Source organism: Pan troglodytes, chromosome 7 (genome assembly GCF_028858775.2).
Source record: "Pan troglodytes isolate AG18354 chromosome 7, NHGRI_mPanTro3-v2.0_pri, whole genome shotgun sequence".
Classification (NCBI taxonomy): Eukaryota; Metazoa; Chordata; class Mammalia; order Primates; family Hominidae; genus Pan; species Pan troglodytes.
Genome location: NC_072405.2, coordinates 80,287,513 through 80,307,258, shown reverse-complemented (window position 1 = coordinate 80,307,258; position 19,746 = coordinate 80,287,513). Strand labels below are relative to the sequence as shown.

Here is a 19,746-nt window from a genome sequence, read left to right as displayed (position 1 = left end):
TATGCCCAACACAGTGTCCCTGGATCAGGCTAAAGTGGCCAGACCTTCACAACCTCACATTGCTCCATCACATTGCTCCAGGCTTCCTCTGGAAGGGTATGACCCTGGCTAAGAGATATCTCTGCAGCTGAAGGAGACCTTCTCCAAGCTCAGAGCTGGAGTAATTTACCCCCTACACTCACTGCAGCTGGACCTTCCTTGAAGAGTGATCTAGAGGCACATATTCATGTCTACCATGAAGAGCGTGGGCTTCAGAGCCACACTGCCTGTGTTCAAATCCCAACTCTGCCACTTTAGGTAAGTTCATTAACTTCTCTATGTCTTGGTTTCCCCAAGTGTATGATAAAGTTAGTAACAATAGTACCTACCTCACGGGGCTATGTGGAAATTAAATGAGGTGATGAACGTTAAGCACTTAGAACCCCACCTGGCCCATTGTAAGTGTTCCATAAATATTTGCATTATTGTACTCATTACCTCATTTAATATTCCCAGTGACCCTACAAAGTAGGTATTCTTGTCTCCATTTTGCAAATCAGAAAACTGATACTTTAAAAGGTCAGGCAACTCCCCTAAGATCACACAGGTAGGAGAGGGCAGGACTGGAATTCAAACCTGGATCTGTTTGTATGCAAAGGTCATCTGAATGATTAAATAGATTTTTTTGTTGTTATTACTGTAATTTGTTTGTTGCCCCGTGAATTATCTATGTAGAAATTAAATCCTTTGGGTCATTTTTTTTTTTTTTTTTTGAGATGGAGTCTTGCTTTGTAAATCAGGCTGGAGTGCAATGGCGCAATCTTGGCTCACTGCAATCTCTGCCTCCTAGGTTCAAGCGATTCTCTAGCCTCAGCCTCGCAAGTAGCTGGGACTACAGGCACGTGCCACCATGCCCGGCTAATTTTTTTGTATTTTTAGTAGACGTGGGGTTTCACTGTGTTAGCCAGGATGGTCTCGATCTCCTGACCTCGTGATCCACCCACCTCGGCCTCCCAAAGTGCTGGGATGACAGGCATGAGCCACTGCACCTGGCCCTTTGGGTTCTTTTTACCTCCAAGACCCAGCACAACATCTAGCACAGAGTAGGCATTTGATAAGTGTGTGATGACTGGAAGATAAACAGCTGATGGCTTCCTCCATTTAAAGAGACCTTGCCTGTTGCTGTGTTGCATAATTGGTATGTCTTTGATCTAATTTTGTTGTTGTTCTAATTTCTCAAGGGCTGAATATTCTACATTGATATTATATCCCACACAAAGAAAACCATTAAGTAAAGTTAGATGAGATGCAAGCATTTCTGGAAATTTGCTCTCCCTGAAGAACTTCAAGCACATAATGTAACTAAATTGATCTGCCTACTTGTCATAAATCCATGTTTCTATTTCTTTTTTATTTTTAATTCAACAAATTTTTTGTTTTTGTCATTGGAAGGAGACCTATTATTTTTATTTTTTTCCATTTCTTTTTTTGAGACCGTGTCTTACTCTTTCACCCACACTGTTGTGCAGTGGTATAATCGTGGCTCACTGCAACCTCCGACTCCTAGGCTCAAGCAATCCTCCTGCTTCAGCCTCTTGAGTAGCTGAGACTATGGGTGTGCCACCATGGCTGGCTTGCTTATTTATTTATTTATTTAGTAGAAACAGGGTCTCGCTGTGTTGCCCAGGTTGGTTTTGAACTCCTGGCCTCAAGTGATCCTCCTGCCTCAGCCTCCCAAAGTGCTAGGATTATAGGTGTGAACCACCATACCTGGCCCATTTCTTATTTTTAAAATATACTTTGTTGATTTGTAATAGAATAAAAAAGGGATCAAAGGATTTCAGACAAGTAGTTACTAATTCCCATTTTTCCCCCACCCCAAACCTCCATGGCTAGAACAAAGTGATGAAAATATTTTAAATATAACCTGGAGATTTTGCAAACATCATATGAAATATGAAATATTTTAGCAAAGTTATAGAATAATGTGCAGTTAAGTATTTAAGCTAACATTGGCACAGCTATACTGTTAGAAAACAAAATTTGGTCTATATCATTCATTAACATCACTGTAGAGTTTTCATTAATAAATTCATCAGGGGTTCATGTAAATAATCAAGACCAGGATTTTCTTTTCTAGCTGGCTCACTGATCAATCTTAACTTTTAAGCAGCAATCAAATTTCCTGGAAAAACAAGATCCAATAAATGATCTGGTTGAGTGAAATATTGTAGCAGGCATCTGTGAATTTTGCTTGTCCCTTTTTGATAACAGATTTCCCCTTCAAAATACCCATTCCCTATTCTTGGCCTCTGTGGTTTGAGTGGAGCTATGCCCAGAGGTGGGCATGTGACTTAGACAAGGTTCAGACAAAACCTGGTGTGCCCCTGGGCCCAGGGAGTGGTTTGGAGGTGGGCACATGGACCAGTTAGAACCAGCTAGACTCAATAGCAAGGCTTTTGTTGGTCCTGTTAAAAATCAGCTATCCCTTTCTGCTGGGTTGGTGAGTGGAGAGGCTATAAGGTAGTTTCTTCTGGCAGCCATCTGGTGTCATCATAAGGAAGTTGACTGCCAGAGTAAATATGAAGTCAGCATGGCAGATAAGTCAACATAAGAGAGAAGTATGAAGTGTGTGTGTGTGTGTGTGTGTGTGTGTGTGTGTGCGTGCATATGAGAGAGAGACCTGATAACATTATTTAGCCCTTGGATCCAGCTGTGCTTAAGCTCATACTAGTATTTTTCAGTTACATGAACTAATATATTTTCTTTTTAAGCCAGTTTGAGTGAAATTTTGCATCATATACAGTTGAAAGGGTCCTAATATAATGGTTATTACCTTATAAAAGCATCAGTTTTCATTATATTCTTAAGTATTTGAGTCCTAGATGGTAGCAAATACATTTTCTATGTACTTAAGGTTATTTTCCACACAGCCCAAAACACCAATTGGAAAGTGATATATTCAATGGGTCTATTAGGATGACTTATATTTCAATGTGATTAATCAACTATTTAGTGCTGTGGGATCACAGTCACAATTTATGCTCTCTTGATTTTTTGTTTTTGTTATTAAAATTAAGTTATACTCTATTAGACTGATAAACATAGTAACAATTAAATTAAAATGGCATTAAATAATAGTGAAATCAAAATTTTAACACATGGGAAATCAGAGAGAGAAAGGAGAGATCGTTGTTTGGGGAATGGGCATAACATGCTTCTGATACTGTCATTAAACAGTAAATGTTAAGTGTGAACTTTCTGGCAACCAAGGCAAAAGAAAATTAGAAGGAATTTCATAGTTTCCATTTTATGATGAAACGGAGCTCATCTGTTATGCAAAAGAGACAAACTTCTTAGTAAATCTTTTTCTGTCCTTTAAATTTTCCTCAGAACCAAGAGTCATGAGTTTTTAAATTTATTTAGGAATCTAGGCTTTTAATAGAGATGTCTAATTTTGTTTGCTTTGTTTTTATTTTTTTTTTGGCCGTTCATCATGTGACTTTCTAGCGACTTTAATAAAATGCTATAACATTTTCATGGCTTGCCTAATACCTAATGATTAGAGAAGAAGAGATAGAAACCAGCTGGTTTACCCTTTAGTCAGGCCAAGACTGAAGCGATGTATCTTATCAGACAATTGAAACCACGTGCTCCAGCCGCGACCCCTGCTTGCAAGGTCAAGGAGGTAATGTGCAAATTTGGGATGCTTCTGAAAGTCTTTTAAAAGGACTTGCTGGGTGGTAAAAGATTGGTTGAAATGACTTCTTCATGTTCCCTGGAAACTCAAACCCAGCATTCTTGCACAGAGTCTGGGCAAAAGTGGTTGAATTTGACCTTATTACTTCAAAGCTTCTATTGCACTCTTAAAGATAAAGGAAAACATCACTGCCTCAAAACAAATGGACTACTGGCTCCAAGCAATCATTTGAGGGTACTTAAACAGTCAGGAGCCATTAATGTGATTACAAAAGTTGAACCCCTCTTCTTGAGAATCTTGGAACTACAATTCAGTTTCCTTTGTTGGCATATATGTTTGGCTCCATTTCCCTTTCTTCAGTCACAAGTCTCTTGTCTTTAAATTAAGTGCTCCATCAAACAGTTTATGGGACTCAATTAGTCCCTTTCTGTTCTACTAGAAGTCTGTATCCTCTGTGAGATCCCAACTTAATCAATTTTTCCCTAAGCTTTTTAAGGCTTTGCCTACTTAATCCTTCATTGATAATTTATATGTATCCTCAAGGGCTGAATCATTTGGGCTATTTATTAATCATTTCATCAAAAAAGTCTCTTGAGATGAAGTGTTTCAATCTCAAGGAAGTCTTCAAAGGCAAAAATACAGGAAGCAAAGACAATATAAGTAAATCTAAATTACATACAGTCACATTTTCTCAAAACAGATTTAAGTTTTTGCTCAGGAATTCCAGCGTTTTGTGTTGCATGTAATATTGCCCTCTGCAGTGTTCTTTCAATCTTAGCAGTAAGTTTCATCCTATGGTATTATATTGTAATAGAAGCCTCATTCCCCAAAGCACACAACTGCAGCCACTGGATTGGTTGGTGGCACAGATGTATCTTATAGTTTACTGTTTATCAGTGATTTCTAGAAATAAATTTGGAAGACTGTGGAAGAAGAGAACCAAGATTAGCTTCTACAGGTGACAGAGATAGTTGTGTGGGGAATGTGAATAGCAGAAAAATCCCTTTATCTAGCTTTTTACACTTGGATATACATTTGCTTATGAAAATTATGCTTATTTCTATTGATGAATGCTTATCTGAAGTTTTAGTATTTAATATTTAATAGTGTTTCTAATATCCTTGCGCTTGTAAAGTTAGTGGCAAGTATAAGATGTATATTACACAATAGTATTCTGATAGCATCCGTTATGTCACAGACATAACCAGATAGTCATCACAATCTTCGTGACAGGCATGTATTAACTAAACACAAAGGCATCTCAAAATTTCTATATGTAAGGAGCTTAGCAGCCACAAATTTGGACTGGAAAAGATGACTAGAAGAATTCTCCAGGAAGCATGTTACTGTTCCCTGGATTATATGTTTATTTGGTGTGGATTTGAAAGGCGATAGATGGAGATGGGTGGGATTCAAGAGCCTCCATTCCTGCCAAGTAGTTCCTTGAGACTTTGTGTGTAACTTAGCTAAAAATGTAGCTACCAAAAAGAAATGAGCTGACAAATATTTACTGGAATAAACAGTAAGATCACAGAGATTTGAGTTTTTAAATATCTTACTTGACTGCCCATATGGACATCTGAGTGTGATGGAAATAAGGTTTTACCCCCATTCAAATGAGCACACTCTGATTTGTCATTTCTTCAAACCCCAACTATAACAACTTCAGGATAGGATTTAACCATTATTGTACACTACTTATTATACACTACTTATTGTACATTATTGTGAACTACTTAGGAATATATTTAACCAAGGAGGTCAAAGATCTCCATAATGAAAATTATAAAACAAACCATCCCTCTTCTCATGTGTTCCTGCCCAGAAAATGTCTTCACTCCAGTTCAGGTCATGAGACATTCTTCTCCATGAAAATCATTTATTTCAAATATCAAGAACTCATTTGCAATTGGGAAAGTATCAAAGTTAACAAACTTCTAGTACATATAAAACAGACACAAATTCTTCTGTAATTATTAAACCGAGTCTTTAACTATTTGATAATTTAATAAGCACTTAAATTCTGTGTCTGTATTTGTTTGCATCTATCTCTGAGAGAATCAGACACCTCTGTGCTGGAGCCTGCTGTTTCTATGCAGCATCCATGACTCGATCCTCCCTTCCTGAGGGGGGTGGCTTCTGTTTTGGTGCCTGCTCCTCTCCCATGTAGGACTGCTCCTTAGGGAGATAGCCTCACCCCTTTGGCATGTGACAATGAGATATTTAGGAAAGTTCTCCTGGAGGGTTTATAGGGAGAATCTCTACACTAGTACAGTAGGTCATGAGCGGGAATATTTCCATTTGTTTCCATGGATGTTGTTTTGCTGACTGTGACTCCTAGGATGCTACAGTGGGCTCCCTCTCAGCTCAAGAACAGCAGACCTGGCTGGGCGGGGTGGCTCATGCCTGTAATCACAGCACTTTGGGAGGCCAAGGCAGGTGGATCATGAGGTCAAGAGATCGAGACCATCCTGGCCAACGTGGTGAAACCCTATCTCTACTAAAAATATAAAAATTAGTTGGCTGTAGTGGCGCGTGCCTGTAGTCCCAACTACTCGGTGGCTGAGGCAGGAAAATTGCTTGAACCCGGGAGGCAGAGGTTGCAATGAGCCAAGATCACACAACTGCACTGCAGCCTAGTGACTGGTGACAGAGTGAGACTCTGTCTTAAAAAAAAAAAAAAAAAAAGAACTTCAGTAGAAAAAGACAGGTCCTCATGGCCAATGCCCTGAATTAATTGACCTATAAGACTGCATTTATCAGGACCTATTATGTGAGATCAATATTTTCTTTGTGTTGAACTTCAAGCCTTTTCGAGTTGGAGTTCCTGAAATCTGTAGCCAAAAGGCATCCTGGTAGAACTTCTGAATTTCAGTATAACCTCCAATCCCTTCTCCTTGGTTGTGTTAGTTCCCTAGTCCTGAATGTTATTAAATTGATTCAGGTTAGATGTCAGTCTTACTCTTTTTTCCTGTTGACTTCCTGGGTCCTTCTCATAAATGTCTCTTCTTCATGCCACAGACTTTTATTGAGCAGCTTCTCGGTGCCAAGTCCTATTCTAGGCAATGTGGATGCTTAGACAGTTGGGGGAGACATAGGCCTGCCTGACGCAGTTGAGAATGGCTCCCTTGAGCTGGTATGCACTTTGGAGCTTTGCCATACCCACTTATTGCTGTTATTTCCAGGGCTGAAATTGCTGTTATGTTTTAAGTCCACATTACTCTTCCATTTTCTAATGTTCTGCTTTCCTTTCCCTCTCTGTTGCTGATGATTCTCTCCAACCTTTTTTGGGTTCTTTTGTGTGTGTGTGTGTGTGTGTGTGTGTCTGTGTGTGTGTTTCCTCTGCCTTGCACAGGAATTTGTGTTTTGTTCTCTTGAGTCTTCATCCTCTGAGAACAATAGAAGAAGTTATTTGATCATCCCCTTAGGCCACTGTGCTTTTGGGAGAAAAAGACCAGTTAGCAGACAATACCATAAATGCCAGATGCACAGCATCTATTAAGAAACTAACAGTGAGTGTGTGCAGTGCTTCCACAGAGCCCTCTAAGAAACTGTCATGAGAGTCTAGATTGAGGGGTAAGCACACAGACTCCGGATCCTGACAGCTTAGATTCCAATCCTAGCTCCACTCCTTACTAGCTGTGTGATCTTGACTCAACCTCTCTTTGCCTCAGTTTCCCACAAAATGGAGATGATGATAATTAGTGCTACTACTCAGAGGGTTGAGTTGCATGTCAGTATGTCCATATATAACAAGTGCTGAAAACAGCTCCTGGCCATAAGTGCTAATGCTAATAAGGTGGTCATTATCATGAGACTATTCTCTCCTCACTTGTGCTGTGAGGTCTTTTACAGCCCTTTCCAGGGAGTGCTTGAATGCTGAGCCCCAGAGGAAGGGCTGGCAATGAAAGCATGGAGAGAAGCATGGACAAGTCACAGCTCCTGGGTGGGTGCCTCAGTTATGTGATTTGGCCCAGAGCAAATTTGTCTTACCACAAAGAGGAAAAGGCTTGTTCAGTGCAGCACTGGCTTTCCCCTGGAGCCCACTGCAGGCAGGAAACCTCCTGCCTTGTGACCTCCCGCGTTTCCTTCAGAGACTTCTAGAGAAACTGTGCTGGTAAGCTGCAAACTACAACATCAATGCAAGTATCACACCCCTTCAGATTTGATAACAAAAGCATACACATCAATTATGTCATAGACTGATTTCTGATACTTCACATAAACCACAATATAGAATTTAAACCATCTGAATAAGTTCAATATGCTCAAACTTATAACTTCTCTGTAAGAAAACAGAATTAAGTTAACCAAAGTCCTATCTCTTCCAAGTCTCCCCTCGTCTACACACCCTATCCCTGCAACATGGACAGTAATAAAGGTAAACCTTGCACTGGCATCTCAACCTAATCCCGCCCGCCTGCCTACCTGCCTCCCTTCATTCCTTTCACCCTTCCTTAGTTACCAGTTAAAGTATAGATCCATCTTTGGTAACACCGAGTCAGGAAGGATGTGGGGAAAAGGACACTCTCATATGTTGTTACTAAAAGATGAATCAGTATATCTACCAAGAACAGCTATGGATTACAAATGCACATCCTCTTTGACCTAGCACTTTGACTTTCAGGAATTTGTTCTACAGATATACTCACAGAATATAAATAAAGGAGGTCATAAATAAACAAAAGTTATTGCAGTATTATTTGTAACAGCCAAAGACTAAAACAATTTAAATGCTTGTTAATATACTGTACACTATATCAACCCAACTGAAATCTCTATAACCCAAAAGAGAATGAGGATGTTTTTCATGTATTGATATTTCCCAAGCCACACATACACGCACGTGCACGTACACACACACACACACATACACACACGCTTCTATATGCTACCAGCTAAAATATCTCCAGACATTTTATGCAGAAACAGCTCAGGGAAGGAAGGTTTGTGATCTGAGTAAAAGGGAGGCTTTCTACTGTTAATCTGAATTAGTTCACATTAGAGTTGGCTGAATTCAACAGAAAAATCAAAGTAACAAGGGCTTAAACAAGAGAAAAATGTATTTCTCTTTCCCATGAAGGAAGTACAGAGGTAGATAATCCAGGGCTGGACTACAGCTCCATAACCCACCACCCAGGCTCTCCACTCCACTCTTAGGTGTGACCTGTGTCCAGGAAGCGGGATGGAAGGGGGAAGACCCACACTCCCCCCGCAGACCACTGACTGCCTTAGGCATGTGGCCACACCAGTTTTCAAGGTGGCTTCCAGGAAATGTTGTTTTATGGCTGAAGTAAGGAAGAAAGTAAGAACATATATTGGGAGGTGACTATGGGCCCTTTTATCCTTTTAAACTATATAAATGAATCACCTATTTAAAAGCTAAATAGAAATCACATTTAAAAAGCTAAAGAAAAAATGCAACCTACACAGTTATACAATTAACTGTGTAGGCCTGCCTCCTTTGAGGGTTTAATCTATCTCTGATCCCATTTCCTGGCCAACCCACTGAGGAGCTGCCCTTTCCTCAGGTCCCTGCCCTTCCCAGCTGGGCCCAGGGATCTACCCTGAGTCTCTCAACCTCCCTTGAATGTAGCGCCCCCTAGTGGCTGCCTCGGTAGCATAGGATTCTGGGAGCACTTGCAGGGTTTCCATGACATGGTATCTTCACGTGATCTCCCAAAGGTTATTTGCAGAATTTTCAGTCCCCAAGGTGAATTCAGAACCATTGCTTATAGAGTATTATTTTTAAATAATGTCTTGATTTTATTGATGAAAACAAAAATTGTTGCCACATAACTAACCACAATTTCCCCATTACCTGCCTTAAAGTAGCTTTATATATTCCTATAATAGGAACACAAGACTTTCAATTTCAAGCTCTATTTAATGTGCTTCAGACAGAGGAGTACTAAAGAGAGAACATTTTTAGCTTGATCTTGGCATTCCAAATACTAGAGAAGACTCCTTTGTATTATTTTAAACTGCATTTATTAATATACTTGAGTTATATTCAATATAGATGTTCGCTTACTCTCCTTTACTATAATAGTCAGCTCATTAAACAAACTTATTTAATACTTTATAATTTTATAACTGAAACCAATCACCTTTGATATCCTTCAGAAGCTGCAGTCATTAAAACAATGAATTAACGTTAAAAATTTCCCAGTCGGCACATTTTCTTTTATGTGCTGACAATGTCAATGGTGAATAATAAGCAGTAAAAGGCACTGTATCCTATAACAATGATGATGATTGGGGGAACATTTGCTTCATTAAGTGTAATCATCCACCCACAGATATTTAGGCTTGGTATTCACTATTCATGTTTCCTAACTATTCACAAGGTGGGACTATCTAGCAGAGTTTGTGGTGTGGGAAACAGAGAATAGAAAATATTATTTAACACTGTAGCCTATTGTATCCTATTAGCAACATATGAGCAGTTTGTAGACTCTGTGTTTGGACAGATGGGTTCTGTTGGGGGGAATCCCTTAATATCTGGTTCTTAGTTTTCCATCTAAGAGGGGCTTCCCAGGAAGAGGCAATAGTGCAGTAAGACTTGATCTTGAGATCCTTATAAATCAAAGTGGGTTATTTTGCTTCAAAAGCAGAAAGCAGGCCTCCCTCTGTATCCCACATTTTTGCACACGTGGGCCAGGGCCCGGTCTCTCCTGCACTCTCTTGCACTGCCCATTCTGCCCAGTGGCCTTACCCCATGGCACCAGGTGCAGGGGTCAAGGGTGCAGGGCTGCTTAGGGACCCAGCTCCCCAGCTCCCCAGCAGAGGCTCTCACCACCCAGCTAACAGAGGAGAAGTAGTGCCTCCCCCTTTCTATAACTGAACCATTACTCCCAGAGGCCTAAATAAGGCTTACCTTTTGTGGCTGATATCTACTGAGGAAAATCCACAGGTGGTTCCCTAAATCTGCCTCCTTAACCTCTGGTTTAACCCATTTTAGTAACTGGCACAATCATTCACCTTGTGTCCTAGAAACCTGGGAAGTTATCTTTGACTTGTCCCTTTTCCTCACTCCCAACATTAGTTGAGAAGCAGGTCCTGTTGACTACCTCCAAAATATATGCTAAATGAACACACTTTCCCCCTCTGCATCCCTCAAGCATCTCTAGCCAGACAGTCACAATAGCCTCCTATCTGGTCACCCAACTTCAACGCCCATTTCCCAGCAGCTAGAGTAGCATGCACATCAAACTGTATTGGTGTCCCTGGCCATCCAACGGCTTCTTACTGAATGGGGAATAAAACCCAAGCTCCTTTCTGTGTCCTACAAGTTTTGTACACTGCAGCCACAGCTACCTTTCTAACCTAATCTCATCAGGTTTTCCCTATTTGTAAGCAGGCTCCTGGCCCTGGGGCCTTCTGTCCATCCCCACAGCATCTCCTGCTTGGTCCTGCCCAGATTCTTTGTCTGAAATGTTCCTCCTTCCCCTCTTTGCAGGGTTGGAGCCCTCTCACCTTTGAGGAGACAGCTTTGAGGTGTCACTCCCCAAAGAGGCCTTCTTGGGTCATCGTTCCTTTACTTCCTCCAGAAAGTTTCCCCCATTTGATGTTATCAACAAACCCCATTTATTTTCTTCTTAGTGCTATCAACAATGTATTATTATTATTACTACTACTATTCTCATTATTATTTTATTATATGACCCCAAAGTAAAGCAGAATTGTTCCCTGTTTTGTTTGCCACTCTATCCCTGAAACATAGTTTTGCCTCTACCACACTGCAGCAGCCTGATATATGTTTAAATAACTGAATAAACAAGTAAGGCTGCTGTTGATCTATTTGTGCAACACAACATTTTGAGACACTTAATTTGATATTATCCCCTGGACAACATGATCAACAATTTTATTTACCACTGAAGTATTTAACAAAACACCAAGGATGGCCCAAGGAAAGCAGCAGCAACAGTAGAATGGATGGAAGTCAGGGACAAGAGGATCACCATCTTGTGGATCAGTATTTTTAAAATAAGTTGGCCACACATCTTTTGAGGCCACGTTTGCAGTCACAAGTAGGAACCATAGCATCACCAAATACAGTGTCAGGCTTGCTCCTGCTTGGAGCCTTCACTCCCTTCCACTCTGCCTGGGGTGCTCGTCTCCCAGACACCCATGTTTCTTCTTTCACCTGCCTCAGATAAGGCTGAGATGAGACTTTCTCAGTGAGGCCTTCCCGAACCATCCCATTTAAATTGCAATCCCTCGCCACCTATACAGGCATGAGTAAATACGAATACCAACACACTCTTCCTACCCCTCCTTCCACACCTTATTTTTCTATGACAGTCTTACCGTTTCATGTACTACATATATATTTACTTATTTGCTCATTCTCTGTCACATCTCAGGAACTTTTGTTTGTTTTCTTCATTATTGTATCCCAGCCTCTAAAATGATTCCTTGTATCCTATGTGTTCAGTAAACATGGATAAATGAGTAACATATAGTAGGAATAAGGAATTCATTGATTTTCCAAAGCCTCCAGTTCTGCCTATGTTGACATTATCTACCATGTGTCAATGTAACCAAAATGTTGTATAAAGTTAAGCCAGTTAAAATGTGCTGTATGCCCCAGGCCTCAGTGTAACGCTGCTCAGGTTGTACACTGCTCAACTCCAGTGAGTAACACAGGGACTCCATCTCTGGAGTCAGGTACAACCTGCACAGCCAACGTATGCAGAGGCCCTGGGAATCATGAGTTCATGTAGTTGTTTAAAGGGAAGAAAAAGAGAATAATGAAAATAAAATAGTAGAAAAGGTGGAAAAAGAGACTGAAGAGGAGATCAGGAAAAGAGAGTCAGTAGTAGGAGGAAGAGAAAGCTAGAGAAGAAAGGGGGAGAAAAAAGAGCTAAAAAGGCCAAAAGAGGAGACCCTGATACCCCCTCATCCCTCCCCAGCTCTCTTGAACCTTCCTATCACTCTCCAGTGATGTCCCCACTGCAATTTACGGACAAAACTTGAAAGTCAGCCAGTACCTTAGGCCACTCAGTTTCAGGTCCACTGATATTTAATATATATGCAAAAACATATATTCTACACTCTAATTTTAAAAAGGACGTTTCCCACCTACAGCTGACTTCCACTTACGGAATGCCTACTCTTTGTGTTTTAGGGTCACTGAGCCTGGAGCTGCATGAGCGATAAATGGATACCAAGAGAGTAGAAACAGGGCCACTGGCTAAGGATTGTTTAGGGGCAGTGGTGGAAGCCTGACCTATATCATAGCAATGACAATTGACATGAGATTCAAGACCAATAGGTAGGGATGAAGAATAGCAAGATGTTATAAAAATCAAATGTAGCAAGAAGAGGAATAACATAGGTTCCCAAGTTTAAGGACCTAAACAATGCAGTTGTACTGTCACAAAACTGACATTTAAAAAGGAGCAATTGGATAGAAGATGGAGAATTTGTCTTTAAACATGTATGGAAGAAATCAATCCTATAGAATTAGACATGAGTCCTATTGAATGGAAAGATTTATTAATAAAAGAATCTAATATAAAGGTATCTACATAAGAAATTTATCTTCATTTTTATCCTTAATTATGTGAGGATAACTCACTTATGTGAGAAAAACGTTCGATTTAAACTGTATCAGTTTTCAATTCCCCTTTCCTAATGAGGTTATACAGGCAAAATAGCCAAATACAAAAATTTGAACATCATTAGGAAGGAAATTTTTAAACTAAACTTTGCTAGTTTCCAGAGATCTTTAAAGAAAGGAAAAAATAAGTTGCATATATTTTCTTTGGCTCATGGCCCAAAAAATTGTACTTGGAGCTTCATAAGAAATCAAAGTGGAGAAAAACCTGGCAAAAGTAAAAATCAGACAGGAATTGGGAAATTTTTTCAGAGATACAGCTTGGTTAGAAATAAAAAGCTAAAAAAAGTAACATTTTGTAAGAACTATAATAATAATGAAAAGTTCAAACCTCACTTATAAGAAATAGGTGAAGAAAAGGAAAGATGTGAGTGGTATTGAAAACAGTGAAGTATATGCCCTTACCATGCTCAGCCAGTAAATTTTATTTTATAACTTTGATTTTAGGTTCAGGGGTACATGGATAGGTTTGTTAATCAGGTAAATCGTGTGTCATGGGGGTTTGGTGTACAGATTATTTCATCACCCAGGTAATCATAGGTAAGCATAGGTAAGCACAGGTAGTTTTTCCATCCTCACCCTCCTCCCACTTTCCACCCTTAGGCAGGCCCTGGTGTCTATTGTTCCCTTCTTTGTGTCCATGTGTTCAGCTGGTAAATTTTAAACCAGCTTCTCCACTTATGGATCACTATGTGGCATAGGCAATAATAGCATCAACCACAAAGGTTGTGAAAACTAAGTGAAATAATCCACACAAAGGGCTTAGCACACTGGCTTCTATTCCATGCCTTTGCTAAATCTAAAATGAGATCTCATTTTTGCCGAAAAACTGATACTGACTGTTATAAATTGAATATATCCCCCAAAATTCATATTTTGAAGCCCTAGCCCCTAATGCAATGATTATATTTGGAGGTATAGCCTTTGGGAGGTAATTAGGTTTTGATGAGGTCATCAGGTAGGGATTCCCATGATGGGATTAGTGCCTTTATAGCAACAGGAAGAGAGAACAGAGCTTTCTCTCTCCACCATCTGAGGATACAAAGAGAAGGTGGCTGTCTCCAAACCAAGAAGAGGCCCTCGCTAAGAACCAAATCTGCCAGTACCTTGATCTAGGACTTGCAGCCTCCAGAACTATGAAAAATAACTATCTGTTGTTTAAGCCACCCAGACTGAGATATTTTGTTACAACAGCCCAAGCAAACTAAGACACTGAATTTTCCTTAGTTTAACTCATTTTTCTTTTAATTCATAGGCAAATACCCTTTTGGCTTTATAGCAGAGGGCAGGATAAAGTATTCAGCTTCCCACCCAATTCTCATTGGTTCTTGAGTGTTTACTAAGAATAGTTGCACTCTTTTAGGATAGAATAGTTTACTCCTCCGCTATCTAGTTTTCTGAAGCACCGAACTAAATATTTGCAATAAACCGAATCCAGCAGCACGTAAAAAGTTAATTCACCACAATCAAATAGGCATTATTTCTGGGGTGCAAGGCTGGTTCAATATATGCAAATTAATAAATGTAATTCAGCACATAAACAGAATTAAAAGCAAAAATGTATGATCATCTCAACAGACGCAGAAAAAGCTTTCAGTAAAACTCAACTTCCTTTCATGGTAAAAACCCTCAACAAACTAGGAATCGAAGGAACAAACCTTATAATAATAAGTGCCACCTTGACAAACCTACAGCCAACATCATACCGAACAGGTGAAAGTTGGAAGCATTCCCCAAAGAACTGGGACAAGACAAGGATGCCCACTCTCTCCACTCATATTCAACATTGTACTGGAAGTCCTAGGCAGAGCAATCATTTTTCACAGAATTAGAAAAAAAACTGTTCTAAAATTCATATGGAACCAAAAAAGACCACAAGTAGCCAATGCAATCCTAGACAGAAAGAACAAAGTCAGAGGCATCACATTGTTACCTAGCTTCAAACTATACAAGCCTACAGTAACCAAAGCAGCATGGTACTGATATAAAAACAGACATATAGACAAATGAAACAGAACAGAGAACCCAGAAATAAAGCTGCACACCTGCAAGCAGCTGATCTTCGACAAAGCAACAAAAATAAGCAATAAGGAAAGGAAACCCTATTCAATAAATGATGCTGGGAAAACTGAATTGCCATATATGGAAGAATGAAACCGGACCCCTACCTGTTACTATATATGAAAATTAACCTAAAATAGATTAAGACTTAAATGTAAGACCTAAAACTATAAAAATCCTAGAAGAAAACCTAGGAAATACCTTTCTGGATGTTGGCCTTGGCAAATAATTTATGACTAAGTCCTCAAAAGCAATTGCAACAAAAAATTGATAAGCAGGACCTTATTAAACTAATGAGCTCTGCATAGTAAAAGAAACTATCAACAGAGTAAACAGAAAACTTACAGAATGAGAAAAAAATACTCAAACTATGCATCTGACAAAGGTCTAACATCCAGAATTTACAAGGAACTTAATAAGCAAAATATGACCCCTTTAAAAAGTGAACAGAGGATATGAACAAACACTTCTCAGAAGACATACAGGTTGCCAACAAACATAGGAAAAACTGTTCCACATCACTAATCTTTAGAGAAATGCAAATCAAAACCACAAGGAGATACCATCTCACAGAAGTCAGAATGGTGATTATTAGAAAGTTGAAATATAGATGTTGGTGAGGCTGCAGAGAAAAAGGAACACTTATACACTGTTGGTGGGAATATCAATTAGTTCACCACTGTGGGAAGCAGTTTGAAGATTTCTCAAATAGCTAAAAATAGAACTACTGTTTGACCCATCACTCTCATTATTGGGTATATATACAAAAGAAAACAAATTATTCTACCAAAAAAACACATGCACTTACATGTTCATCACAGCACTATTCACAACAGCAAAGATGTGGAATCAACCTAGGTGCCCATCAATGGTGGACTGGTTAAAGAAAATTTGGTACATGGAATACCGCACAGCCATAAGAAAAGAGTAGAATCGTGTTCTCTGCAGCAATATGGATTCAGCTGGAGCCACTATCCTAAGCAAATTAACACAGACAGAAACACCAAACCAAACACTGCGTGTTCTTGCTTATAAATGGGAGTTAAATATTGGGTACACATGGACATAATGATGATAACAACAGACACTGGGAACTACAAGAGAGGGGAGGGAAGGAGGGGAGAAAGGATTGAAAAACTTCCTATTGGATACTTTTTACCTGGGTAATGGTTTCAATTGTACCCTAAACCTCAGCATCACATGATATACTCTTGTAACAAAGACCTTAGTCTTTCAATAGATACGGGTGTATTTGGGACTAAGGTGGCCAGGGATGATAATAGTGGAAACCAACACTACTGTGTGCCAGGCCATCTAAGTATTTCATATATTTCCTGAAAACCTCATTTAATCCTCATACCAGCTCAGTAAAGTGGATTCCAATATTATCCTCATTTTATAGATAAGGAAATTGAGGCAGAGATAGTTAAGCTTTTTGTGGCAGGAGGTAAGTAGAGCCAGTGCTTAAACTCAAGAAATCTGGTACTGAAGGCCCCCTCTTAACTACTGCAACAGCCTATCTCTCCAGAGACGGAGTGTAGCACCTGGTGGCTTAGCAATGACAGGCAGCTGTAGGGTATGTCCCTGGAGTACAGGCTGAAGGCCCTGTGCAGAATCAAGAGGGGGTGCAAAGCCCAGGCAGGCTACCAGTTACTTTTTTCAGTATAATCCTCTCTGCCTTTCTACTAGGGAAAATTTTTCTTAGGCCTTCTCCACACGCTTTTGGATTGAATCCTGTGGCCTTCTCTGGAAAATTGGAGAGAGGGTCTGTTTTTCAGTTCCTGGTAGCCACCATTATCTATGTGCTGCTTCTGCTACATGATGTCCTCTCAAATAGGATTTACACTCCCAATCCTGCCATCCACATGCTAGCCACTGATAAAGGCATGGCACAGAGACCCTCACCATGGCTCCTAAGGCCAAAGCTGGGGCGGCCATGGATAGCTGCACAGATTGGATACTGTGTGCCCCAAGGGGCACCATGCTCATTGTTGACATCGCAGATATATTAATACATATTCATTATGATTTTTTCAGCACATGGCCCTGAATGTATTGTTCTAACAGAATTTGAGTACTATCACAATTTTCTGACAGCCGAAGCAGTGTCTTGAAGAAGAAGAAGTGATTAATAAGATGGGGGTCCTTTTTTTTTTTTCTTATGCTATACTTACCTAGGAAAAATGAAAAACGAAAGTATTTCTTTAACTAGTTCCCCTACCCCTTTCAATTTTCCCTAGCCTATGTCGGCAATGTTTAGACTTGTCAGACAGGCTTCCCGTGATCTCCAGCTACCTCCAAGACACTCCGCAGCCCTGGCCCATTCCCACCCATGCATTTAGACTAAGCACATTTATTACCTCTCCAAGGCTTCAAACTAACCTAGTTTTCCAAGAGAATCTCTATTTCTAACTGGTCCTGAAATGCTATTATTATTCTGACCTGAAAATCTGGCTGCCACTTTCTGGGAAGAAAGAGGCAGGGGAACTAACGAAAGAAAGAATTTTATTTGCCATTTTTCCTAGGTAAGTATAGAATAAGAAACAAATAAAAGGACCCCTTTTATTAAACACCCATAGTTAATATCCACATATCCTCTCCTCCAAGGAATCTCCCTATTGGATTAATATTTATTGTTCTCTGGTTTTTAAAAGACGATGAATCCAAAGAAGTTTCCTTTTGCTTGGCTGAAAGGTGCAGTAGCTGAGGATGCAAATGACATAGACCTCTAGTCATGTGTAGAGCTTGCAAATGGATGGGAAAAATATCTGGGAGGGATCATGGGAGTGGGGTACAGGGAACAAGTTAGAGAGAGATTTGTGTTGATGCAATGAGGCATAGAAATTTTGGGAAAGGGGAAATTGTAAGTTGGATTTTTAGAAAGTTTTGCTGTGCTCCATCCTCCTTGACCCTCTCTTAAATTTCCATAAAAGAACTTTAGAAAAAAAATACACTATTTTGAAATGCATTTGACACTACACTGAGATGAGCCTTAAGGGAGGAGAAAGAAGATCCCGAAATATTTGTGTTACATTCATTTTTGGTATTAGTTAGTTTTTCCTGTATTTTTGTTGTTCAGTCTGTCTTTAATGTTATTTTAGAACTTGTTTCTAGAGACATGGATAGCTAACAACAAAGAAAAGCTGTGGTTAAACAAGCGTAGGAAACCTTGCCCTATAGCCTCTTCTTAGAATCTTCTCTATTCCTCTTGGTGTATTAAAGATGTGCAGATGTTTTAGAGAAAACTCTGTAATGCTTATTACCATCCTACAGTGCCCCATGGGCTACCAATTTAGGAAATGTGATAGATTTTTCAACGGAAATTAAAAGTGACTACATCAGGGGCTACTATCCTGACACCATAAAAAACTGGAAGACACAATTTTTTAAATGTGGGGTAATGCATTTTTTTCAAAATGCTATGGCCAAAGATTATTGACTCAAAATAAAGATGGTACAGCAGGCTGGGCGCGGCAGCTCACGCCTGTAATCCCAGCACTTTGGGAGCTTGAGGTGGGTGGATCATGAGGTCAAGAGATTGAGACCATCCTGGCCAACATGGTGAAACCCCGTCTCTACTAAAAATACAAAACTTAGCCTGGCACGGTGGTTCGTGCCTGTAATCCCAGCTACTCGGGAGACTGAGGCAGGAAATCGCTTGAACCTGGGAGGCAGGGGCTGCAGTGAGCCAAAATTGTGCCACCACTGCACTCCAGCCAGGTGACAGAGCAAGAGACGCTGTCAAAAAAAAAAAAAAAAAAAAAAAGATGGTACTGCAAACCAAGAGAAAGTAAATTTGAGAAACTTCAAAGCAACTATTGTATTGAAGAGTAGAAAACAGTGGAGAATTATTGCAAAGTGAGACAAGTTTGGTTTCAACTGAAAATGGTTTCTATTAAATTATCTGTTATTCTCTCAGAGTAATCATAGATGTAATAATCAGGCTTATTTCATTTCATTTAGTAGCAATGCTTTCCCAATAGAACCTTATAAAATTGCTAATAATGCAAAACAGCTCGATGGGTCAGCATTTTATCTAAGATGACAGGTTTTAACACATTTGCTTGTTGATATTGTTTAGTGAGGCATTGCCCTTGGCATTATTAATTTTGAATTTTCTGCAGTGAATAAGTTCTATTAAGTTTCTGAGGAATTACCGTAAATTCATGTTTAAGTACAAATGTTTATGTGTCATCTAAATGCATGTGTATAGAAGATAAAGGAAGGGGGAAAGGAAGGATAATTACCTTAAGGTTACAGACAACATTTAAGTTCATTTAAATCCATGGCTCCTGTTTATTTTCCTTAGGGACTGTGGGTTCTATCAGATCTCATCACATCCACACCTGCATTTTCTTGGTTTGTTGACTTTCCACCC

General features: G+C 39.7%; 1 protein-coding gene across 1 annotated transcript in view; it reads left to right on the top strand.

The window, feature by feature from the left end:
* The first annotated feature begins 231 nt into the window (after positions 1 to 231).
* Positions 232 to 19,746, top strand: part of EYA1 (EYA transcriptional coactivator and phosphatase 1) — a 460,645-nt gene continuing 441,130 nt past the window's right edge. The window contains exon 1 of the mRNA XM_054656818.2: positions 232 to 297. The gene's annotated coding sequence lies outside the window, so the exon portion shown is untranslated. The remainder of the gene's footprint in view (positions 298 to 19,746) is intronic.